Raw genomic sequence first — 26,601 nt, forward strand, 5'->3', positions numbered from 1 at the left:
TCAATAAACATGACCTATTCCTGCAACGTTAGCATATTTCAATTTCAGGGATCAAAGATAACGACGATGAGGTTCAACAGTGAGATCGGACATGTGGGCAACAGAGGAATCCACATTGCACTGCAGATATTGGGATTGGGAGCTCCAATTAAAAATCGTAAATAAAGTTTTATTCGGTGCCAAAAATTCAAATGTCTTGCCGTCGCCGATATTTGTAAATTTCCTGGAAGTTTGGTGTGACTATTGCAGGCGGGTGCTATCGGACACCATTCCTCATTGACAAACAGAGCAGTGTCTTGTCCCGTGATCAGTGTTCGAATGTAGGAAACAATCGGAACTCGGCTCACCTCATTTGTCCCAGATACTGACTGAAAATCTCGATAGTGCACTGACTGGTGTCTCTCACTCAGCACAAAGGTGGAGTCTGCTCTTGTTTTGTGCTGCCGATAAAAGTATCATGGGTAATATTATCACTATTCTTTCTCAATCAGCCTCCCAAACAAAATACTAAAGAAAGATGAAAATAAATACTTATTCGTAAATTCTTAACCATTACAATTGTTGCAATTTAGCTGTAAAATGCTGCCAGAAATTCAGATAAAATCAAACTGATATTTTATTTTTCTCTTGTTTGGCTGAATCTACAGATGGTCGGAAACAACCTTTGGTAATTATTGTGTTATTATGCAGTTGTACATTGATCCAAATAATAATAGAAAAACACCAGCAACTTTGAATGAGCTTCAAATTGTCCATCGCTGATCTCGCCTGATTGTATGAGAAACGCCGAGAATGGGAGCGGACTCTCAATGGGAAGGGGCTGAAGGGTGTGGATGGAGAGCAAGCGATAGGGATAAACATACGTAATTCATAGAAAGTATGTTTGCAGGTGGATAAGTCCATTATAAAACCAACAATAAATTGTGTTTTATAGATATGGGCACAGATCATAAGTATAAACAAGTGGTGATAAACCTTTGCAAAATTCTAGTGAGGCCACCTTTGGAACACCAGGTCACCAGGTACAACTTCGGTCCCTCATATTGGAAAAGCCCTTAAATCCACCGAGAGCGGGCAGTGTAGATACACCAGGATGTTGCCATTAATCAGAACTATACTGGCGATGAGGGGCAGGATATTGGGATTATTTGCAGTGGATAAGCGTTTTAATTTTAATACAGGTTTTACATTTTTGAACAGTTTTGGCAGAGGGAGAGATTATTTCATCTAGTCGGTGAGTCAGCAATAAACGGTGATCGACTTAAATGGTCACAAAAGGAATGAACAGAGAGGTTAGCGGAAACCTCTTTATGCAAAAGGGTTGCTGGAGCATGGAATGTTTTGTGTCAGAGAATAGTTGAAGAAATATTAGATAAGTATTTGAAACAGATGAGTTTAAATGTCTGTGGCGAGAGAAGAGGATAGATTTTGATTGCTATATCAAAGAGCCCAGTACAGATAGAATGGGTCAAATGATCTCCTCCTGCCCAGAACATTTATATGGTTTTATAGTGTTACCTATGTTGGTATCATTTCCATTGCTTTTTGTTTCTAAGATATCCTCATCCGGGTTAAAATTCTATTGAGGAAAACATTAAAAGTGAACTGGTACCAAGGAAGATCCAATGTGTTTAATCGTCACCCGTCCCTTTCAGGTTCCCATTTTCGGTAACCTACTTTAATTCTGTAATTAGCTGTCTGTGCAGTGCCAGATCTCCCACCCCATCCCATAGTTCCTCACTGTTTGTAGATGTGGAACCTTATCCGCTGCATCCTTACAATCCGACAGGGTCATTCCAATTGCATTTCCCCCAGCCGACAGGCCAGTGATGTGTTTCAGAATCTCCAGCAAATTAGTTAATGATGGCACATCGTCCCTCAACTCATTTTACATTGCTCCTCTCCCAGGTGCTCACCCACTAGATCTCCCCTGGCCTTAATTTAAACTCTGGGATTGCTTCAGCCACTGTAGGACACTCAGGAATCTTCTTCAATTGAGAAAACTAGCAACAGTGATAACAAACCCTCACTCCTGTCAGTCCCCTTTCCAGGACAGTGCGGATAGTTGTTGATTGCTGTATCAGAAAACCCAATACAGATTGAATGGGTCAAATGATCTACTCCCACCCTGTAAATTTCGATGGTTTTATAGTGTTAGCTATGTGGGTATCATTTCCATTGTTCTTATCTCGTGGTGTCTGTGTTCCTGGATTCTAGATCCCCATGTTATGTGGTTGAACATTGTAACTACATTTAAAACCCCACTTGATCACTGCCGCTCAAACAAGCACCCTTTCAATCATTCATTTGTGCTCTACTCCTTATATTTACCAAACAATCTTTGCCAGGCTTTAATATCTACCTGATAGATTTCTTGGATAATTTAAATACGTCTTCTTAATCCTGAATATTGCTTCCTACATAATGACTTGGAGCTACGATGCCCCAATATTTTTCAAATGGATAAATACATTTTAATTCCACACTCACTAACATTTTCTTAACTCCTTTCCACGTCTGTACTTCAGCGCTGTGATCTGCCTGTCCTGCACCACGGCCGGAGTCTCACACGCACAGCGGGAAGATTATCAGAAAATTATGGAAGCGCTCCCTCAGATTTCTTTCTGTTGACAGTAATGGGCGGGCAACACCAGCAGCATAGAATCAGAAAGCACGTAAGGAGGCTATACCGCCTATCGTGCCTCTCTTGAATATTTTCACTAGGTATCCAATTAGTCGCTATCCCCTGCACTCTCCCCTCAGACTAGTAAACCTTGCCTTTTGAATTATAGATCCAATTCCTTGTCGATCATTACTATGTGTATAAAAGTGTCAGCAGTGTCTCTGTGGTAAAACTCTCTCCTCTGAATCAGATAGTAGTGGGTTAACATCCCGCTCCAGAGACTTAAACATTAAATCTGTGCTGTCACATCAATGCAGTACTGAGGGAGTGCTGCACTGTCGCAAGTTAAGTCTTTGGGATGGGACATTAAAACAAGGCCCCATCGACCCTTTCAGGGGGATAAAAAAGACCCCATAGCATTATTTCAAAGAAGACCAGGGGGGTTCTCCACAGAGTCCTGGTCAATAGTCATCTCTCAACCAACATCACTAAAACAGATTATCTGGTCATTATCTCATTGCTATGTGTGAGACCTTGCTGTGTACAGATCGAGTTCCTGCTGCCTACATCAGAACAGCGCCTATACTTCAAAGTACTTCATTCTAAAGTACTTTGTGACATCGCGAGGTCGGGAAAGGAGCTGCATACATGCAAGTATATATTTTTTTATTAATGTATCTGCTTCCATAGAAACATAGAAACATAGAAAATAGGTGCAGGAGTAGGCCATTTGGCCCTTCGAGCCTGCACCGCCATTCAGCAAGATCATGTCTGATCACCCACCCCAGCACGTCCCCCCCACGCCCCCTCCACACCCCCCCGACGCCCCCCCCCCCCCCCCCCAGCCGCAAGGACCACATCCAACTCCCTCCCGAACACATCCAATGAACTGGCATCAACAACTCTCCGCGGCAGCAAACCCCACAGGCCAACAACTTCCCGAGTGATGTAGTCTCTCTCAATCTCAGCCCCAAACAGCCCACCTCCCAATCCCAAGAGCGTGCCGCCCCCCCCCCCCCCCGCTCCGGACCCACCCAACACCGGGAACACTCCCCCCGCACCCAACCCGCCCCATCCCGTCACAATCCTTCCCAAATGCCGAACACCCCCGGATGTCGAGCCCCCAGCCCCGGCCACCCCGGAGCCACGCCCCCGCGACGCCAACCACACCACATCCACCAACCGCCATCTGCGCAGTCAACCCATCCACCCCACTCTGAACACTCCCCGCACCGAGGCAGAGAGCCACCAGGCCCGCCCCTCTAACAAACTTCAACCCCCCAAGACCTCCGCTGCAATGTAGCCCCTCCTGTCCCCCGCCCTGGGTTTCTCCACCCTCCACCTCCACCACTCTCCCCTCCATCCTCCACTCCATGTTCCTTGCAGGCAAAGCATTCCAGATCGTAACAATTCGCTATTTAATGAAAAAATATATATCATCAGCTCCTTTCTGGTTTATTTGTCAGTACTGACTATTGATTTTCAATACACCACAAATCGTATTTTCATAACAATTGGTGGGGAAATCATGGGCAATAATAGTTAAAGCTCTGTCTACACTGTCCCAACAAACACTCACAGCTCAGCTATGGTATGAGATACATGCAGAATAAAACTAGCTTTATGCCGTCCCATCCAGCACTCCCAAATCAGGTAGAGCATGGGTTACATACAGTGTAAAGTATATTTAAACTGGTCATCAAACATTCCCACGTCAGGTCCAGCACAGGCTAGATACAGAGAAACACTTCCTCAAAATAGTCCCCTAAAACACTCCCGATCAAGAACAGCAAAGGTCAGATCCAGAATTAAGCTCCCTTGACACTGTTCCATCAAACACTGACAGAGCAGGTGTAGCTCTGGTTAGAAACAGAATAAAGCTCCTGGGGACTGGGAGAAATTTATAACTCAGCAGAGGAGGACAAAGGGTTTGATTAGGGCAGGGAAAATGGAGTACAAGAAGAAGCTTGCAGGGAACATTAAGGCGGATTGCAAAAGTTTCTATAGGTATGTAAAGAGAAAAAGGTTAGTAAAGACAAACGTAGGTCCCCTGCAGTCAGAATCAGGGGAAGTCATAACGGTGAACAAAGAAATGGCAGACCAATTGAACAAGTACTTTGGTTCAGTATTCACTAAGGAGGACACAAACAACCTTCCGGATATAAAAGGGGTCAGAGGGTCCAGTAGGGAGGAGGAACTGAGGGAAATCTTTATTAGTCGGGAAATTGTTTTGGGGAAATTGATGGGATTGAAGGCCGATAAATCCCCAGGGCCTGATGGACTGCATCCCAGAGTACTTAAGGAGGTGGCCTTGGAAATAGCGGATGCATTGACAGTCATTTTCCAACATTCCATTGACTCTGGATCAGTTCCTATCGAGTGGAGGGTAGCCAATGTAACCCCACTTTTTAAAAAAGGAAGGAGAGAGAAAACAGGGAATTATAGACCGGTCAGCCTGACCTCAGTAGTGGGTAAAATGATGGAATCAATTATTAAGGATGTCATAGCAGCGCATTTGGAAAATGGTGGCATGATAGGTCCAAGTCAGCATGGATTTGTGAAGGGGAAATCATGTTTGACAAATCTTCTGGAATTTTTTGAGGATGTTTCCAGTAAAGTGGACAAAGGAGAACCAGTTGATGTGGTATATTTGGACTTTCAGAAGGCTTTCGACAAGATCCCACACAAGAGATTAATGTGCAAAGTTAAAGCACATGGGATTGGGGGTAGTGTGCTGACGTGGATTGAGAACTGGTTGTCAGACAGGAAGCAAAGAGTAGGAATAAATGGGTACTTTTCAGAATGGCAGGCAGTGACTAGTGGGGTACCGCAAGGTTCTGTGCTGGGGCCCCAGCAGTTTACATTGTACATTAATGATTTAGACGAGGGGATTAAATGTAGTATCTCCAATTTTGCGGATGACACTAAGTTGGGTGGCAGTGTGAGCTGCGAGGAGGATGCTATGAGGTTGCAGAGTGACTTGGATAGGTTAGGTGAGTGGGCAAATGCATGGCAGATGAAGTATAATGTGGATAAATGTGATGTTATCCACTTTGGTGGTAAAAACAGAGAGACAGACTATTATCTGAATGGTGACAGATTCGGAAAATGGAAGGTGCAACGAGACCTGGGTGTCATGGTACATCAGTCATTGAAGGTTGGCATGCAGGTACAGCAGGTGGTTAAGAAAGCAAATGGTATGTTGGTCTTCATAGCGAGGGGATTTGAGTACGGAGGCAGGGAGGTGTTGCTACAGTTGTACAGGGCCTTGGTGAGGCCACACCTGGAGTATTGTGCACAATTTTGTTCTCCTAACCTGAGGAAGGACATTCTTGCTATTGAGGGAGTGCAGCGAAGATTCACCAGACTGATTCCCGGGATGGTGGGACTGACCTATCAAGAAAGACTGGATCAACTGGGCTTGTATTCACTGGAGTTCAGAAGAATGAGAGGGAACCTCATAGAAACGTTTAAAATCCTGACGGGTTTAGACATGTCAGATGCAGGAAGAATGTTCCCAATGTTGGGGAAGTCCAGAACCAGTGGTCACAGTCTAAGGATAAGGGGTAAGCCATTTAGGACCGAGATGAGGAGAGACTTCTTCACCCAGAGAGTGGTGAACCTGTGGAATTCTCTGCCACAGAAAGTGGTTGGGGCCAATTCACTAAATATATTCAAAAGGGAGTTAGATGAAGTCCTTACTACTCGAGGGATCAAGGGGTATGGCGAGAAAGCAGGAAGGGAGTACTGAAGATTCATGTTCAGCCATGAACTCATTGAATGGCGGTGCAGGCTAGAAGGGCTGAATGGCCTGCTCCTGCACCTATTTTCTATGTTTTCTATGTTTCTATGTAACACTGTCCCAGCAAAAGCTCCCAGGACAGGTAGACAGGGGTTAGATACAGTGTAAATCTCATTCTATTGTCGTTCATCATGCACAATGAACTCAGAGACAGCATGTGGGCATGACAGCGTACAGACCTCTGACACTATCCAATGAAGTGTTCCATCTCACATACAGCATGTTATGAATACAGAACAGAAATCCCTGTACATGTAAGCATCACGCTCTCCCAGGTGAGGTGTGGACTAGTTTTACATATCTATGTATCTCCAGTCAAATTACCGCATCAAATGCCGAGTCTTTCGGCATTAATTCAACATCCACCCATATCTTGATAACCTTCCACCGTGAAAAAATCCTGAACTGATTTGATTCTGAGTGGAACTCCTCACCTTTCCAATCATTGATGTAGCTCACCATTTTATCCTGTCTTCTTCAATGGAGTCATGGTCCAACCAGATTAGTTCAGTGAAACCAGAGACCTTTATCTCGTCCCAGTTAATGTGGTGCTTATTTGATTTTGCTCTCGCCACCTGCCTGAGTTCATGCTCCGTCCAAGAATATGTTAATATAAAAAATGACTCATGTTAATTTTCGAAAACAAGGTGCCTAATTTTACAACTTTGCATAAATTAATTTGAATATATTTACAATTAATGAAATTTCTTTGAATTGTTTACTTTAATATTAAATTGTTCTTGTCTTTCCTTGTCCCTATTTCTCGGAGCTATACTCACTCACACTATCTCTTGCCAACTTATTGTATGTTTTAACTAATTACTGATCGAGTTTGAGTTCTAAGTATATGAAATTAAATATTTACGTGTAACACAATAACTCCATGAAACACAAAAACATAGCTTGCAGGTATAGCAATTAGTCAGGACGGCAAATAGAATGTTGGCCTTTATTACAAGAGAGATAGAGTATAAAAGCAGAGAAGTCCTGCTACAACTGTAAAGGGTATTGGTAACATCACACCTGGAGTACTGTGTACAGTTTTGGTCTCCTTATTTAAGGAAAGATAGACTTGCATTGGAGGGAGTTCAGAGAAGGTTTACAAGCTTGATTCCTGAGATGAAGGGGTTGTCTTATGACGAAAGGTTGAGCAGGTTAGGCCTCTACTCATTGGTGTTTAGAAGAATGAGCGATGATCTTATTGAAACATAAGATTCTGAGGGTGCTTAACTGGGTAGCTGCAGAGTGCAGGAAATCTAGAACTAGTTTCAGAATAAGGGATCGTTCATTTAAAACATAAATGAGCTGGAATTTCTTGTCTCAGAGGGTCGTGAATCTGTAGAATTTTCGACTCGAGAGAGCTGGGCAGACTGGGTGTTTGAATATTTTTAAGGTGGAGATAGACAGATTTTTGAATGCTAAGGGAGTCAAGGGTTGTGAGGAGCGGCCGGGGAAGCGGAGGTGAGGCTTCGATCAGATCAGTCATGATCTTATTGAATGGTGGAGCAGGCTCAAGGGGGTGTACGGCCTATCCTGCTCCTATTTCTTATCTTCTTGTGTTTTGTTCCACGTATTGGAGGGAGAAAGCAGCACCTCCTTCTCCCTCTGCTCCAAAATCCCACACTCTCCAAATTCCCATGGTTCATACTCTGATTAGAAGCACTGCGTATAATACCACTGTGCAGAACACTCTCAAGGCTCACTTGAAACATCTTTTAACATAAAAATGATTCATGTTAATTATAGAACCTGTTAATTTTGCGACTATCAATAGATTATAATTTGAATATATTTACAATTAATACCATTTAGTTGAATTACCTACTTTCATATTAAATTGTTCCATTCTTTCCTTGCCCAATTTATAGGGACTACACTCACTCACAATATCTACCAAAGCAACTATTTGTGCTGCACTTTTCTTTGACAGACAGCCGTCCATCAAACCCCGCACCCCACTCTCTGACAGGTGATAAACCCCGTCCCCTATGAAGCTCCGCCTCCTCTCTCCCGGCCGAATCATTCCATGCACGTTGTGCTGAGAAGCAGGATGTGAGGCTCCGATTCTCTGCCCCCCGGCCGGTGTTGGGAGGCCGAGTGCAGCCTGCGGGGAGCCGACAGCGAGAGAGAGGCTGGGGGGGGGGGGGGTAGAGAGAGAGGCTAGGTTGCAGAGAAATAGAAATAAAGGCTAGGGGTAGAAAGAGAGACTGGGGAGAGAGAGAGGCTGGGGGGAGAGAAGTTGAGGCTGGGGGGGACGCGAGAAAGAGGCTGGTGTGGAGAGAGAGAGAGAGGCTGGGGGTGGGGGGAGGAGAGAGTGGCTGAAGTGGGGGGCGGGGGAGAGAGTTGGGGGGATAAGAGAGAGACTGCGGGGAAGAGAGAGGCTGGGGAGAGAGAGTGTGGTATGGATGGTGGGGGGGGAGTGAATGGGAGGGGAGAGGGGGAACTCAGGGAAGACGATCACATTCTTCCAACCTCCTACAAGGGACATCATTGGAGTGGATGATATCCAGAAATCGCGACACTGTCAGTATTCACTTCATACCCAATAAACCTATTAGCAATCCATACACAATTCCTGCCCCATCAATGGTGTGTGTATGGAGGGGGGTGCACTTGCGCTGGGGTAAGGCACTTTAACTGGGGGAGGCATCCACTTGGACTGGAGTAAGGCACTTCAGCTGGGGGAGCCATACACATGGACTTGGGTAAGGCACGACGGATGGGGGAGGGATGTACTTGGACTGGTCTAATGCATTTTGGCTGTGGAAGGCAGAAAAGTGGACTGGGATAAGGCATTTTGGTTGAGGGAGGCATGCACTTGGACTGGGGTGCGGGATTTTGCCTGTGGGTGGCATATATTTGCACTGGGGTAAGCCACTTTTGCTGGGGGGGCATATACTTGGACTGGGGTAAGGCACTTCGGCTGTTGGAAGGAAGCACTTGGACTGGGGTAAGGCATTTCGGCTGGGGGAGGGAAGTACTTGGATTGGGGTAAGGCACTTTTGCTGGGGGGGCATATACTTGGACTGCGGTAAGACACTTTGGCTGGGGGAGGGATGTACTTGGATTGGGGTAAGGCATTTTGGCTGGGGGAGGGATGTACTTGGATTGGGGTAAGGTACTTTGTCTGGGGGAGAGATGTACTTGGATTAGGGTAAGGCACTTTGGCTGTCCCTTGCTGTCTTCTGGGGAGCTCTGTACTCTGTCGCTTCAGGATGTCAAAGTTGATCGAATTACAACTTGCAAAGTCAGTGAGACCTTGGGGTTGGCGGTTCCAATGACACATTCCTGTGAAACTTCAGGGTTTGACTTGTCCTCCAATGGGACCAATCAGAAACAAAGGGTGGAGCATGTTTGCCATTTTGGCAGTTCAAATAAACTCGTGCAATATCTGCTGCAAACTCCAACTCAGCCCAAAGTGACTACCAATGATGGTGCGTAACCAGGGGTGGAAAACTGTCTCCAGGTGACATCAGAAATGAGACAGAAGCCAATCATACAGCAGCCAGTAACAATGTCATAAAGCAGCCAGAGCTCCGCCCCGCCGAGGTGTCACAGCGTCACATGACCAGCCTCTGCTCCTGGTGTGCAGTCTCACTGGAATGAAGATATGTTGGACATTCAGTCCTGTCTGCGACCCAGTTCCCATCTACTGAGACTCCTGGCTGGAAGCACAAACACGCAAAATTGCCTCTTACGAATTCTTCGTCCAAATCTCCAAATATAAGGTCTCGCTACTCAATGGCCCAAATGTCCAACGTTTGATTTATACATCCCAACAATTCCCTCACATAATATCAAGCAGTGCGTCTCCCTCCTGCATTGGCAGGAAACGCAGTTTGAGGTAATGATGCTTGGAGGAAGATATAACAAAAGGAAGGGGCGTCAAATGCACATTGCAGGATTCATCACGTGAGGAACCATATGAGCGATAATTAGAGTGGAAATCTTGGTCAATAATAGTTGGATCTCCGTCGGCACTATCCCATTAAACACCCGCAGGTCAGGTACAGCATGGGTTATATACAATATAAAACATATATAAACTGTCCGTCAAACATTAGCACGTCAGCTTCAGCACGGGGCAGATACTGAGTAAAGCTCCATCTACACTGTCCCATAAAACATGCCCAGCACGGGTCAGATACAGAGTAAAGCTCCCTCTACACTGTCCCATTAAACACTCACAGGGCAGGTACAGCACGATTTAATAAAAGGGAAAGCTTCCAGGGCGGTAGACACGTTCGATATAGTGTAAATCTCACTGTATAGTCGGTAATCAAGAACAATTAACTCAGATACAGCATGTGGCCAATGCAACGTGCAGCTCTACTGACACGAACCAATGAAGCACAATCTCTCACGTACAGCATGGTATGAATACAGGACATGTAAGCATCACACAAACCCAGGGAGGTACGGGCAAGCCATGTTTACCAGTCAAATGGCAAGCATTTTGCGAGAAATTAAAGGACATCCAATAGTTTAGTATATGCTCAACCAAAACATCTTCTGTTGATGGAATTCTTAGTGGAGCTCCCAGTCTTTCCAATCATTGATGAAGTTTCCTGTTTTATCCAGTCTTGTTGAATGTGAGTGTCCCATCACCACTTTTGCTAATATAACGCCACGTTTTAAATAAGGAGGGAGAGAGAAAACGGGTAATTATAGACCGGTTAGTCTGGCATAAGTAGTGGGGAAAATGTTGGAATCAATCATTAAGGATGAAATAGCAGTGCATTTGGAAAGCAGTGACAGGATCGGTCCAAGTCAGCATGGATTTATGAAAGGGAAATCATGCTTGACGAATCTTCTGGAATTTTTTGAGGATGTATCTAGCAGAGTGGACAAGGGAGAACCAGTGGATGTGGTGTATTTGGACTTTCAAAAGTCGTTTGACATGGTCTCGCACAAGAGATTGGTGTGCAAAATCAAAGCGCATGGTATTGGGGGTAATGTACTGACGTGGATAGAGACTGTTTGGCAGACAGGAAGCAGAGAGTCGGGATAAACGGGTCCTTTTCAGAATGGCAGGCAGTGACTAGTGGAGCGCCGCAGGGCTCAATGCTGGGACCCCGGCTATTTCCAATATACATTAATGATTTAGATGAAGGAATTGAGTGTAATATCTCCAAGTTTGCGGATGAAACTAAACTGAGTGGCGGTGTGTGCTGTGAGGAGGACGCTAAGAGGTTGCCGAATTACTTGGATAGGTTAGGTGAATGGGCAAATGCATGGCAGATGCAGTATAATGTGGATAAATGTGAGGTTATCCATTTTGGGGGCAAAAACACGAAGGCAGAATATTATCTGAATGGCGGCAGATTAGGAAAAGGGGAGGTGAAACGAGACCTGGGTGTCATGGTTCATCAGTCACTGAAAGTGAGCATGCAGGTACAGCAGGCAGTAAAGAAGGCAAATGGCACGTTGGCCTTCATAGGTAGGGATTTGAGTATAGGAGTAGGGAGGTCTTACTGCAGTTGTACAGGGCCTTAGTGAGGCCTCACCTGGAATATTGTGTTCAGTTTTGGTCTTCTAATCTGAGGAAGGACGTTCTTGCTATTGAGGGAGTGCAGCGAAGGTTCACCAGACTGATTCCAGGGATGGCTGGACTGTCATATGAGGAGAGACTGGATCAACTGGGCCTTTATTCACTGCAGTTTAGAAGGATGAGAGTGGATCTCATAGAAACGTATAAGATTCTGATGGTAATGGACAAATGATATGCAGGAAGAATGTTCCCAATGTTGGGGATGTCCAGAACCAGGGGGCATAGCCTTAGGATAAGGGTTAGGCCATTTAGGACTGAGATGAGGAGAAACTTCTTCACTCATAGAGTTGTTAACCTGTGGAATTCCCTGCCGCAGAGAGTTGTTGATGCCAGTTCATTGAATATATTTAAGAGGGAGTTAGATATGGCCCTTACGGCGAAGGGGATCAAGGGGTATGGAGAAAAAGCAGGAAAGGGGTACTGAAGGAATGATCAGCCATGATCTTATCGAATGGCGGTACAGGCTCGAAGGGCCGAATGGCCTACTCCTGCAAATATTTTCTTTGTTTCTATGTTTCTATCAAGTCTGCTCTGTGAAAGCAGCGAGTTTTCTCTATTCCAAGTTAGTTCACTAAATCAACTCCTCACCCCGCAAACGGAAATCCCCCAATAATACAATGGGTCTGGTGTGGGCAATGTAACCATGTTGTACTGGGAGGCTCTCTGAGTCTGTGACTGAGGCCCAGGTGCTGCCTTTGGTCGATAATACAATGGGTCTGGTGTGGGGATTGGACCAATGTTGTACTGTGAGGATCTCTGAGTCTGTGTCTGAGGCCCATGTGCTGCCTTTTGCCAATAATACAATGGGTCTGGTGCGGGCAATGTAACCATGTTGTACTGTGAGGATCTCTGAGTCTGTGTCTGAGGCCCATTGTGCTGCCTTTGGCCGATATTTGCAACGCGCCTCAGAGTTTGAACATTATATCCGGGAGATACTTGGTCGATTCAGATTATTGCAGAATGACTTGAACCAAGTAAACTCAGAATATCGCCCAGCGTGTGACAGCCCTTTGCTCCAGGCTGTAAAATTGAACATTCCCCTGCCGGAATCATTGGCCAGGGAGGGGAATGGCTCGGCTTTGCTCACAGTGGACAGAGATCATTGATCTCGCCGAAGTGGGTCGGTGACCAATCGATCCTGCAGTTTAATTTCCACCAATCGACACTGGAGCTCAAGGTCTCATTCAGCTGCGGACACAAATCTGGGACTATCACTTTGTATGTAATAGGCTGAGGTCCTCTGAGATAGGGGGATATTTGTTCTCTTTACAGAGCTGTGAACAAATCCTTCAATGCCTAGATGGTCTGTGGGGATCTACAGCCGGATCCTCTGCTGGGATCCAGGTCATATGGGAGCAGTTACAACCACAAAGGCCACACTCACAGGTCACTCCTGTGCCCATCGCCCCAAAGGTTAACTGTGAACAGTAAGTTCTGGAATGTAATCCTTTTTAATCAGTGCTATTTTTCTATTTGGAGTTCCAGCTCCTACTCACTCCCCAATTTAACAGGAGTTCACGGATCAGGTATCCCTTCATTTCTTTGCGATGGTTGATAGTTCCCCATCCTGTGATCCTGGGTCTGTAGCAGAGGTCGCGGCCCGTGGTTAAAATGGAATGGACACCAGATTGGAAAGTCTGTCATTCTATATCCGCTCTTCTCTCTGTTTACTCTGCCCCGCACAGCTGTAAGAGCGGGGCGTATTTGCGCTTCCAGGAGCACCGCCATTCGTCGCTCATAACCTCCTGCCCATAACACTATTATTCTCAGACCTTTCATCACGTTCCCTCCAAACTCTCCGGGACCCTGGCATTATAATGTGCTACATTACACACAACAATACCTTGTTATTATCTCATTTGTGTCCTTAATGTGGACCACTACAACTCAGTATAGACGGCAGTTACACCTGCTCTGGGCGGCTGGGATTGCTGTTGGGTGCTGTTAATATGTTTTATCAGATCTTTTTTTGTCTATTTGGTAAAATTCCACCGGCATACCGTGGCTGCAGTGCGTACCCATCTACAGGATGCAGTAACTCGCCAAGGCTTCCAGCACCTAGAATGACAAGGGCAGCAGGCACATGGGAACAATATCATCTCCAAATTCCCCTCCAAGTTTCACACCACCCTGACTTGGAAATATACTGCCGTTCCTTCAGGGTCACTGGTTCAAAATCCTATCTCTCCCTATCTAACAGCACTGTGTGAAATATTCACTGAATGGACTGCAGCGGTTCAAGTTGGCGGCTCACCACCATCTTCTCACGAGCATTTAGGGATGGCCAATAAATGCTGGCCTTCCTAGCGATGTTCTTATTCCATTAACGAGTAAGAAGATCCCTCAACTGCCTGACATTGCCTTTTTAAGGGAGGGGGCCTGATATGGCTGCGTTAGAGAGGGAGGGGCCACACGCCAGGGAGAGACTATAGAGAGAAAGGAGGAAAGGTAGAGAGGGACAGAAGGATAGAAAGTGCCTGCCACAGAGAGAGCTGGCTGATCAGAACAAAGAACAAAAAAACCCAAAGAAACAAACAGATAGAGAGAGAGAAGGGGCAGAGGGGATGAGGAGGGAGGTGACAGGAGAGATGGAAGACAGACAGAGAAATAGAAATAGCCAGATTTTGCTCCTTCTACATTTCGGCTCTCTATAAATTACAGACCGTTTCTATCGTGGCATCAAAGAGACTCAAAGTACTTGGTTAGATCACGCCGAGCTCTCTTCGTGTAATTGGGCTGGGGAACTGCACCTCAGCACAGAACCAGTCACGGACTATTTCATAACCAGCTATAGCTTTTGTTTTCCATTTTTGGCAGATAACCAATGAGAAACCATTTTTAGCATTTGATCTAACATGATGCTGATGTCAATGGCTGAATGGATAATTCGCGATCTCCAGCAGTGTCCTCTGGTCACTGGGTGGTCCGACACCTGGATTGTACCTGTACATCTGCCGTTTGGCTTTACTTATCCTGTTACTTACCATCACCATAAGAAAATAGAAATAGGAACAGGAGTAGGCCATTTGGCCCCTCGAGCCTTCAATGAAATTATGGCTGACCTTCTGCCTCAACTCCACTTTCCTACACTATCCCCATATCCCTTGATTCCCTTAATATCCAAAAATATATCGAGGTCTGTCTTGAATATACTCAATGAATGAACTTCCGCAGCCCTCTGGGTTAGAGAATTCCAAAGATTCACCACCTTCTGAGCGAAGATATTTCTCCTCATCACAGTCCTAAATTGCCGAACCCTTATTCTGAGACTATGTTCTTGACTCCCAAGCCTGGGGAAACACCCTCCCTGCATTTATCCGAACAAACCCTGTAGGAATTTTGCTGATGTCAATGAGATCACCTCTCATTCCTCTAAATTGTAGAGAATGTAGGCCTAGTCTACTAAATATCTCCTCATAGGACAATCACGCCCATCTCAGGAAACAGTCTGGTGAACCTTCGTTGCACTCCCTCTATGGCAAGTATATACGTCATTAGATAAGGAGATCAAAACTGTACACTGTACCCCATGTGCGGTGTAACCAAGGCCCTGTATAATTGCAGTATGAAGCCTTTCCTCTTGTACTTAACTCACCTTGTAGAAAGACCAACATGCAATTTGCTCTCTTAATTTCTTGCTTGTTAATTGATAACTTTCTGTGATTTTTGTACCCAGGTCCCTCTGAACACCAACTTCTCTCTATTTAAAAATGCTCTGCTTTTTTATTTTTCCTACCAAACTGAATATCTCACATTTCTCCACAATATTCCATTTGTCATGTTCTTGTCCACTAACTTAGCCTGTCGATATCCCTTGAAGCCTCTCTGTACGCTCGTCACAAATTGCTTTTCCACCTAGCTTTAATCATTAGCAAATGTGGATATACAGGTTGTACATAGAAACATAGAAAACAGGTGCAGGAGTAGGTCATTCGGTCCTTGGAGCCTGCAACACCATTCAATAAGATCATGGCTTATCATTCACCTCAGTACCCCTTACATGATTTCTCTCCATACCCTTTGATCCCTTTAGCCATAAGGGCCATATCTAATTCCCTCTTGATTATATCCAATGAACTGGCATCAACAACTCTCTGCGGTAGGGAATTCCACAGATTAACAATTCTCTGAGTGAAGCAGTTTCTCCTCATCTTAGTTCTAAATGTCCTACGCCTTATCCTAAGACTGTGTCCCCTGGTTCTGGACTTTCCCAACGTCGGGAACATTCTTTCCGCATCTAACCTTTCCAGTCCCGTCGGAATCTTATATGTTTCTACGCGATTCTCTCTCATCCTTCTAAACTCCAGTGTATAAAGGCCCAATTGATACAGTCTCTCCTCATATGTCAGTCCCGCCATCCCGTGAATCAGTCTGGTGAACCTTCGCTGCACTCCCTCAATAGCAAGAATGTCCTTTCTCAGATTAGGAGATCAAAACTGAACACAATATTCCAGGTGAGGCCTCGCCAAGGCCATGTACAACTGCAATAAGACCTCCCTAGTTCTATACTCAAATCCTCTCGCTATGAAGGCCAACATACCATTTGCCTTCTTCACCATCTCTGTACCTGCATGTCAACTTTCAATGACTGATGAATCATGACACCCAGGTCTAATTGCACCTCTCTCATTTACTAATCTGCCGCCATTCAGATAATATTCTGCCTTCGTGTTTTTGCCATGGAAGTGGATAACCTCACATTTATTCACAATATACTGCATCTGCCATGCATTTGCCCACTCACCTAACCTGTCCAAGTCACCCTGCAGCCTTTTAGCGTCCTCCTGACAGCTGACACCGCCACCCAGTTTAGAGTCATCTGCAACCTTGGAGACATTACACTCAATTCCCTCATCTAAATCATTAATGTATATTGTAAACAGCTGGGGTCCCAGCACTGAGCCTGCGTCCCTCCACTAGTCACTGCCTGCCATTCTGAAAAGGACCCGTTTATCCCGACTCTCTGCTTCCTGTCTGCCAACCAGTTCTCTATCACGTCAGTACATTACCCCAATATCATGTGCTTTGATGTTGCACACCAATTTCTTGTGTGGGAACTTGTCAAAAGCCTTTTTAAAGTCCAAATGCACCACATCCACTGGTTCTCCCTAGTCAACTCTACAAGTTACATCCTGAAAAAATTCTAGAAGATTTGTCAAGCATGATTTCCCTTTCATAAATCCATGCTGACTTGGACCGATCCTGTCACTGCTTTCCAAATGCGCTACTATTTCATTTTTAATAATTGATTCCAACATTTTCCCCACAACTGATGTCAGGCGAACCGGTCAATAATTAGCCGTTTTTTCTCTCCCTGCTTTTTTAAACAGTGGTGTTACACTACCTACCATCCAGTCCATAGGAACTGATACAGAGTCGATTGACTGTTGGAAAATGATCACCAATGCATCCACTATTTCTATGGCCACTTCCTTAAATTCTCTGGGATGCAGATGATCAGGCCCTGGGGATTTATCGGCATTCAATCCCATCAATTTCCCTAAAACAATTTCCCGCTTTATAAGGATATCCTTCAGTTCCTCCTTCTCACTGGACTCTCGGTCCCCTAGTATTTCTGGAAGGTTATTGTGTCTTCCTTAATGAAAACAGAACCAAAGTATTTGTTTAACTGGTCTGCCATTTCGTTGTTCCTCATTATAAATTCACCTGCATCTGACTGCAAGAGACCTACGTTTGTTTTCACCAAACTTTTTCTCTTCCCATAGCTGTAGAAGCTTTTGCAGTCAGTTTTTATTGTCCCAACACTATTTTCCCCCTCCTAAGTAAACCCTTTGTCCTGCTCTGCTATATTACAAAATTCTCCCAGTCCTCAGGTTTGCTGCTTTTTCTGGCCAATTTATATGCCTCTTTCTTGGATTTAATACTATCCTTAATTACCCTTGTTAGCCACGGTCTCCATCTGGAAAAGTCCTTGAACCACTATCAGGCCCGGTGTGGGAGACGTCCCGCACTGTTCATTGATGTAAGTGGGCTAGGCAAGGAAAGGGAAGGGCAGGCGGCTGACTGCGGCACCAAAGCTGGGCCTGGCCCCAGGTTCTCTCTCTCTCCCCACCTGCCGTCCACTGCCACCTGACCTCCCCTCTGCTGCCACCGCTCATCTGCCACCACTGCTCTCACCCTGCCGCGAGGCTCGGGGCTCGGTCGGAGAATCGGGGTTCGGTGGTTTAGTTCTCTCTCTTCCTGCCCAGCCGCTTCTCTCCCAACCACTTCTCTTCCCGCCCAGCCCCTTCTCTCCCTGCCCCACCTCTCTTCTCTCCTCATGCATGCACAAAACATGTTCAGGTCGCTGTCAGCAGCTGACCTCCCGAGGTTCTGAAAATTATCTGGTCCGGTACTGGTCAGGCCCCAAGGATGCCAGACCAGAGACGTCCAACTGCATAATATTTGGGCCTCTCATCAAAATCATTGATACAGGTTGTGAATAGCTGAGACCTTCTAGAAAACTTCTAGAATTTTTTGAGGATGAAACTAGTAGAGTGGACAAGGGAGAACCAGTGGATGTGGTGTATTTGGACTTTCAAAAGGCTTTTGACAAGGTCCCACACGAGAAATTGGTGTGCAAAATTAAAGCACATGGTATTTGGTGCAATTTACTGACGTGGATAGAGAACTGGTTGGCATACAGGAAGCAGAGATTCGGAATAAATGGGTCCTTTTCAAAATGGAAGGCATTGACTAGTAGGGTACCACAGAGATCAGTACTAGTACCCCAGCTATTTACAATATACGTTCATGAATTAGATGAATGAATTAAGTGTAATATCTCCATGTTTGCAGTTGACACTAAACTAGGTGGCTTTGAAGAGGATATTAAGAGGCTGCAGGGTGACTTGGACAGATTAGGTGAGTGGGCAAATACATGGCAGATGCAGAATAATGTGGATAAATGTAAGGTTATCCACTTTGGGGGCAAAAACACGAAGGCAGAATATTATCTGAATGGCAGATTAGGAAAAGGGGCGGTGCAACGAGACCTGGGTGTCATCGTACATTAGTCATTGAAAGTTGGCATGCAGGTACAGCAGGCGGTGAAGAAGGCAAATGATTGAGAAACATAGAAACATAGAAAATAGGTGCAGGAGTAGGCCAGTCGGTCCTTTGAGCCTGCACCGCCATTCAATAAGATCATGGCCCATCATTCCTTCAGTACCCCTTTCCTGCTTTCTCTCTATACCCCTTGATCCCCTTAACCGTAAGGGTCATATCTAACTCCCTCCTGAATATATCCAATGAACTGGCATCAACAACTCTCTGCGGCAGGGAATTCCATAGGTCAATAAATCTGAGTGAAGAAGTTTCTCCTCATCTCAGTCCTAAATGGCCAACCCCTTATCCTAAGACAATGTCCCCTGGTTCTGGACTTCCCCAATATCGAGAACATTCTTCCCGCATCTAACCTGTCCAGTCCCGTCAGGATCTTGTATGTTTCTAGGAGATCCCCTCTCATCCTTCTAAACGCCAGTGAATAAAGGTCCAGTTGATCCAGTCTCTCCTCATATGACAGCCAAGCCATTCCTGGAATCAGTCTGGTGAACCTTCTCTGCACTCCCTCAATAGCAAGAACGTCCTTCCTCAGACTAGGAAACCAAAACTAACACAATATTCCAGGTGAGGACTCACTAAGACCCTGTACAACTGCAGTAAGACCTCCCTGCTCCTATATTCAAATCCCCCAGCTATGAAGGCCAACATACCATTTGCCTACTTTACCGCCTGCTGTACCTGCGTGCCCACTTTGTGACTGATGAACCACGACACCCAGGTCTCGTTGTACCTCCGCTTTTTCTAGTCTGCCTCCATTCAGATAATTTTCTGCCTTCGTGTTTTTGCCCCCAGAATGGATAAGCTCACATTTATCCACATTATACTGCATCTGACATGTATTTGCCCACGCATCTAATCTGTCCAAGTCACCCTGCAGCCTCTTAGCATCCTCCTCACAGCTCACACCGCCATCCAGTTTAGAGTCATACACAAACTTGGAGATATTACACTCTATTCCTTCATCCAAATCGTTAATGTATATTGTAAAGAGCTGGGGTCCCAGCACTGGGCCCTGCGGCACCCCACTAGTAACTGCCTGCCATTCTGAAAAGGACCCGTTTATCCCGACTCTCTGCTTCCTGTCTGCCAACCAGTTCTTTATCCATGTCAGTACATTACCCCCAATACCATGCACTTTGATTTTGTACACCAACCTCTTTTGCGGAACCTTGTCAAAAGCCTTTTGAAAGTCCAAATACACCACATCCACTGCTTCACCCTTGTCCACTCTACTAGTTACATCCTCAAAAAATTCCAGAAGATTCGTCAAGCATGATTTCCCTTTCATAAATCCATGCTGACTCGGTCCAATCCTGTCACTGCTTTCCAAATGGGTTGCTGTTTCATTCTTAATAATTGATTCCAACATTTTCCCCACTACCGATGTCAGGCTAACCGGTCTATAGTTACCCGCTTTCTCTCTCCCTCCTTTTTTAAAAAAGTGGTATTACATTAGCTGCCCTCCAGTCGATAGGAACTGATCCAGAGTCGATAGATTGTGGGAACATGATCACCAATGCATCCACTATTTCTATGGCCACTTCCTTAGGTACTCTAGAATGCAGACAATCAGGACCCGGGGGTTTATCGGCCTTTAATCCCATCAATTTCCCGAACACAATTTCCCACCTAATAAGGATATCTTTCAGTTCGTCATTCTCACTGGACCCACTGTCCCCTAGTACATTCGGAAGGTTATTTGTATCTTCCTTTGTGAAGACAGAACCGAAGTATTGGTTCAATTGCTCTGCCATTTCTTTGTTCCCCATTATAAATTCACCTGAATCCGACTGCAAGGGACCTACGTTTGTCTTCACTAATCTTTTTCTCTTCACATATTTATAGAAGCTTTTGCAGTCAGTTTTTATGTTCCCTGCAAGCTTCCTCTCGTACTCTATTTTCCCCTTCTTAAGTAAACCCCTAGTCCTCCTCTGTTGAATTCTAAATTTCTCCCAGTCCTCAGGTTTGTTGCTTTTTCTAGCCAATTTATATGCCTCTTCCTTGGTTTTAACACCATCTTAATTTCCCTTGTTAGCCATGGTTGAACCACCTTCCCAGTTTTCTTTTTACTCCAGACAGGGATGTACAATTGCTGAAGTTCATCCATGTGATCTTTAAATGTTTGCCATTGCTTATCCACCGTCAACCCTTTCAGTATCCTCTGCCCATCTATTTTAGCCAATTCACACCTCACACCATCGAAGTTACCTTTCCTTAAGTTCAGGACCCTAGTTTCCGAATTAACTTTGTCACTCTCCATCTTAATAAGGAATTCTACCATATTATGGTCACTTTTCCCCAAAGGGCCTCGCACAACAAGATTGCTAATTAGTCCCTTCTCATTACACATCACCCAGTCTAGGATGGCCAGCTCCCTGGTTTGTTCCCTGACATATTGGTCTAGAAAACCAACCCTAATACACTCCAGGAAATCCTCCTCCACCGCATTGCTACCAGTTAGGTTCGCCCAATCTATATGTCGATTAAAGTCGCCCATGATTACTGCTGTACCTTTATTGCATACACCCCTTATTACTTGTTTGATGCTGTCCCCAATCTCACTACTACTATTTGGTGGTCTATACACAACTCCCACTGGCGTTTTCTGCCCTTTGGAATTCCGCAGCTCCACCCATACCGATTCCACGTCATCCAGGTTAATGTCCTTCCTTACAATTGCATTGATTTCCTCTTTAACCAGCAACGCCAGCCGGCCTCCTTTTCCTTTCTGTCTATCCTTCCTAAATGCTGAATACCCTTGGATGTTGAGTTCCCAGCCTTGGTCGCCCTGGAGCCATGTCTCCGTGATGCCAATCACATCGTATCTGTTAACTGCTATCTGCACAGTTAATGCATCCACCTTATTCCGAATACTCCTCACATTGAGGCACAAAGCCTTCAGGCTTGTCTTTTTAACACACTTTCCCCTTCTTAGCTAGAGGATTTGAGTACAGGAGCAGGGAGCGTTTACTGCAGATGTACAGGAGCTTGGTGAGGCCTCAACAAGGGAATATTGTGATCAGTCTTGGTCTCCTAATCTGAGGAAGCACGTTCTTGCTATTGAGGGAGTGCAGAGAAGGTTCACCAGATTGATTCCCGGGATGGCAGGACTGACATATAAGGAGAGACTGGATCGACTGGGCTTGTATTCACTGGAGTTTAGAAGGATGAGAGGGGATCTCATAGAAACATATAAAATTCTGACGGGACTGGACAGGTTGGATGCAGGAAGAATGTTCCCGATGTTGGGGATGCCCAGAACCAGGGAACACAGTCTACGGATAAGGGGTAAGCCATTTAGGACTGAGATGAGGAGAAACATCTTCACTCAGAGTTGTTAACCTGTAGAATTCTCTACCGCAGAGAGTTGTTGATGCCAGTTCATTAGATATATTCAAGAGGGTGTTATATATGGCCCTTACGGCTAAAGGGATCAAGGGGTATGGAGAGAAAGCAGGAAAGGGGTACCGAGGTGAAGGATCAGCCATGATCTTATTGAATAATGGTGCAGGCTCGAAGAGCTGAATGGCCGACTCCCGCACCTATTTTCTATGTTTCAATGTTTTTATGACCCAAGCACCAATCCTTGTGCTACCCCACCAGTTACAGCCTGTCAACCTGAAAATGAACGCTTTATTCCTACTCTGTTTTCTGTCCCTTAGCTAATTCTCAATCTATAGAAACATAGAACGTGTTTCCTCAGATTAGGAGACCAAGACTGATCACAATATTCCAGGTAAGGCCTCACTAAGGTCCTGTACAACTGCAGTAAGTCCTCCCTGCTCCTATACTCAAATCCTCTAGCTATGAAGGCCAACATACCATTTGCCTTCTGCACCGCCTGCTGAACCTGCATGCCAAATTTCAATGACTGATATACCATGAAACCCAGGTCTCATTACACCTCCCCTTTTCCTAATCTGCCGCCATTCAGATAATATTCTGCCACCAAAGTGGATAACCTCACATTTATCCACATTATACCGCATCTGCCATGCGTTTGCGCACTCACCTAACCAGTCCAAGTCACCCTGCAGCCTCTTAGCGTCCCCCTCACAGCTCACACACCGCCCAGCTTGGTATCATCTGCAAATTTCGAGATATTACACTCAATTCCCTCATCCAAATCATTAATGTATATTGTAAATAGCTGGGGTCCCAGCACTGAGCCCTGCAGTACCACACACGTCACTGCCTGCCATTCTGAAAAGGACCCGTTCACCCCGGCTCTCTGCTTCCTGTCTGCCAACTAGTTCTCTATCCACGTCATTATATTACCCCCAATACCATGTGCTTTGATTTTGCACACCAATCTCTTGTGTGAATCCGTGTTTTAAAATATTATTTCTAACCCTCCCCCAACCCCCCAAATGTTAGAACACTCTGCAATACTGACTGGGAAGTTCCCAAGTTCGATCCTTGATCTGGGCTGTTAGTTGATCTCAGCCAAGGCAGCAGTTCAGGGGTTATAATTGTCCTCAGTACCACTGGGCTAAATATGAGTAAAAATTACTCAATGGCCCTGCTCTTGATACCGATCCAATGACATCAACTGGAAATGACCTCAACTGGGAAGTGTGTGGATGTTATTTGAGGGCAGGATTGGACTCGACTCTGATGCCTACCACAGTGGAAATTTATATCCTACACTTAAAGTAACAACTTTTGTAACCTGCATTTGCAGGGTATTAGAAGGGGAGGATCTACAGCTGCGAAACTCAAACCAAACATCACGTCAAGATTTGAGAGATTCACCGGACTCATCAAGATCACCTCATCATCAGCCTTTGGAAAAACACCAATCACAGCGGGGAGAAACAGGACACATGTTCTGTGTGTGGATGCACCTTCAACCAATCATCTAGCCTGTGAGACTCTTGTGCCCAGCTGACTCAACACTGTAAATGCGAGGACAGTGGGAATGGATGCAGATGCGCATCAGGTGAAAACACATCAGGGAGAGGCCGTTTACCAGCCGAGTGTGGAAAGAGATTCAGTCTCTCACCTCACCGACTGATATTCGAGGACTTAGGTAACAAATTTCCTCCTGTGAGTATAGAGCTGGGTTATTGAGCAGTGATGTTTTTACTTGTTCGTCTTGTTGACTGTAAACCTTTGCCAATTATTGGGTGTGATCAGTTTACTTGAACATTTTTTTTAATACATTTACTGAGAGGATTGACATTTAAATGGAAATCAGCTTTGCAAGCGTGATGCTCTATTCATACATCGAAGGTGACAGAGATGCAGTGGGCACACGCTAAGTCCTGTAGCTGAAAGGGATTAACAGACTGGGTTTTGTATTTAGTGATCCTGGGCGTGTTAGCTATCCCTACCCTGGACAACAAGGCAAAGAGAGGCAATCTGGATGGTATGGGGAACTTGGACTTGTCCCTGAGAGTAACCAGAGGTATGAGAACTGAAACATTCTTGAGTTAGAAAGGAGAAAAGGTCCAAGATGTAACAGGACATCAATTAGTCTCCTCTTATCATGGAGATATTAAATATCGACACATTGTATTATTTGAAATATCAAAATACTAAACTCCAGCCCAGTTTTCAGGGTTATTAACATCAGCAGAAATAAATCCCAACTGACAGAATGAACATGATTCAGTCAGGATGCGATTAACAGCAGTAATAACAGTAGAACCCAACCTCTGCAGTCACTTGTGAACTCGCAATTCAGATAACAGAGTGAATCCCTTCCCATACTTCCCAGTGTGAACTTCGTGGAGTTTCAGCAGATCGGATGACTGAGTGAAACCCTGCCCACACATGGAGCAGGTGAACGGCCTCTCTGTGGTGTGACTGCGATGATGATTTTCTAGATCAAACGGGGAACTGAATCCCTTCCCACAGTCCATCCATTCCCACAACTTCTCCATAGTGCGGGTCTCCTGGTGTCTCTCCAGGCTGGACGATCAGTTGAAGTTTCGTCCACACACAGAACACATGTAGTTTCTCCCTGCTGTGAATGGTGCAATGTTTATCAGGCTGTGTAACTGATTGAAGTTCTTTCCACAGGCGTGCACTGGAACACTCTCATTCGGATGTGTGTGTGCCTCGGTGCTTTGCCAGCCACACTGATGTTTGAACTATTTTCCCATAGACAGAATAGACAAACATTGCTCCTTCCACATTCAAAGGCCGATGATGTTCATCATTTCCAGTTTACATGGTTGGGTTCAGATCTGCATCCTCTGTGCGCAGAGTGAGGATAAAATCAATCGGCTGCTGATTTTCTCTGCTGGTCACTAGGCCTTTTATGCTGGCCCAACAGGGTGAGCCTGGGCTGGCCCAATTGGGTGAGCCTGTGCTGGCCCAATAGGGTGTGCATGTGCTAGCCAATAGGGTGGGCCCGGGCTTGCCCAATAGGGTGATCCCGGGCTGGCCCAATAGGGTGAGCCCGTGCTGGCCAAATAGGGTGAGCCCGTGTTGGCCCAATAAGGTGAGCCTGGGCTGGCCTAATAGGGTGAGCCCGGACTGGCCAAATAGGGTGAGCCTGGGAAGGTCAATAGGATGAGCCCGGGTGCAGTGCCACGAGACAACAATCAACGCAACAAGGTTCCCTTTCAGGGGCCACTGACCTGGCACAAACATGTGACCTATCAAACTGACAGACACACTGAAACCCCGCCCACCCTTTGTCCCTGCACAAAGTGCCACGCATGTGCTGTGAGATCCGCCCTGACCAAGATGGCAGCAGCTGAGCCCACTTCCCCCAGCAGGGTCACCGAAGCAGGGTCACCGAAGCATTACCGAGGGGTAGCAAGAAGCGCAGAAAGTCGAGGAAGGAGAGTTACTCCATCTACATCTAAAAAGTGATTAAGCAGGTTCACCCGAAAACAGCAACTCCTCCAAGGCTATGGGCATCATGAACTCGGCTGTGAACGATATTTTGGAGCGCATCGCGGGTGAGGCTTCCCGCCTGACCCATTACAACAAGTGCCGCACCATCAGCTCCCGGGAGATCCAGACCACCGTGCGCCTGCTGCTGCCCGGGGAGCTGCCCAAGCATGCCATGTTGGAAGAGACAAAGGCGGTGACCAATTACACCAGCTCCAAGTGAAACTGTACGCTGTCCTGAGAGATCAAACCCAAACACAACAGCTCTTTTAAGAACCACCCACAACCTCTCTGAAAGAGCTGCACAAACCTACCATCGTTTAAGAAATCGTTTAACTGTAATTATTTCCTTAAGAAGTGTGCGAGAATCTTTGCAGTTCCAGCTGTAGATTTAGTTTTGAATTCTCAGATAAGCATTTTTACTGTCCACTTCGACCTCAGCGTCACTGTTTAATTTCCCGCCCTAAACAGCAAACACAGTCCCTGGTCGCTCTTTCCCTATGCTCCCAGACCCGTTCATTTACAGCACTTTCCGATGAATTAGAAACCTTTTTAGGGGTGAGAATCAGACTTTAGCCACCTCGTTCTCTCTCGCGCACTTTTCAATTTAGAAGAAAATTCTACTTTGGGGTCAAAGTTTTATTAACCCTGGAGTCCGAGTGTAACAATCCAGAATGGAAGTTGTTCCAGAGACCAGAACGGGGACAGTTT

General features: G+C 45.6%; 1 pseudogene; it reads left to right on the top strand.

Annotated features, from left to right (window-relative positions):
* Positions 1–66: 66 nt before the first annotated feature.
* LOC139273997 (histone H2B 5-like) lies at positions 67–26,113 on the top strand (annotated as a pseudogene).
* Positions 26,114–26,601: the final 488 nt, after the last annotated feature.

This window comes from Pristiophorus japonicus, chromosome 9, assembly GCF_044704955.1.
Source record: "Pristiophorus japonicus isolate sPriJap1 chromosome 9, sPriJap1.hap1, whole genome shotgun sequence".
Taxonomy (NCBI): Eukaryota; Metazoa; Chordata; class Chondrichthyes; family Pristiophoridae; genus Pristiophorus; species Pristiophorus japonicus.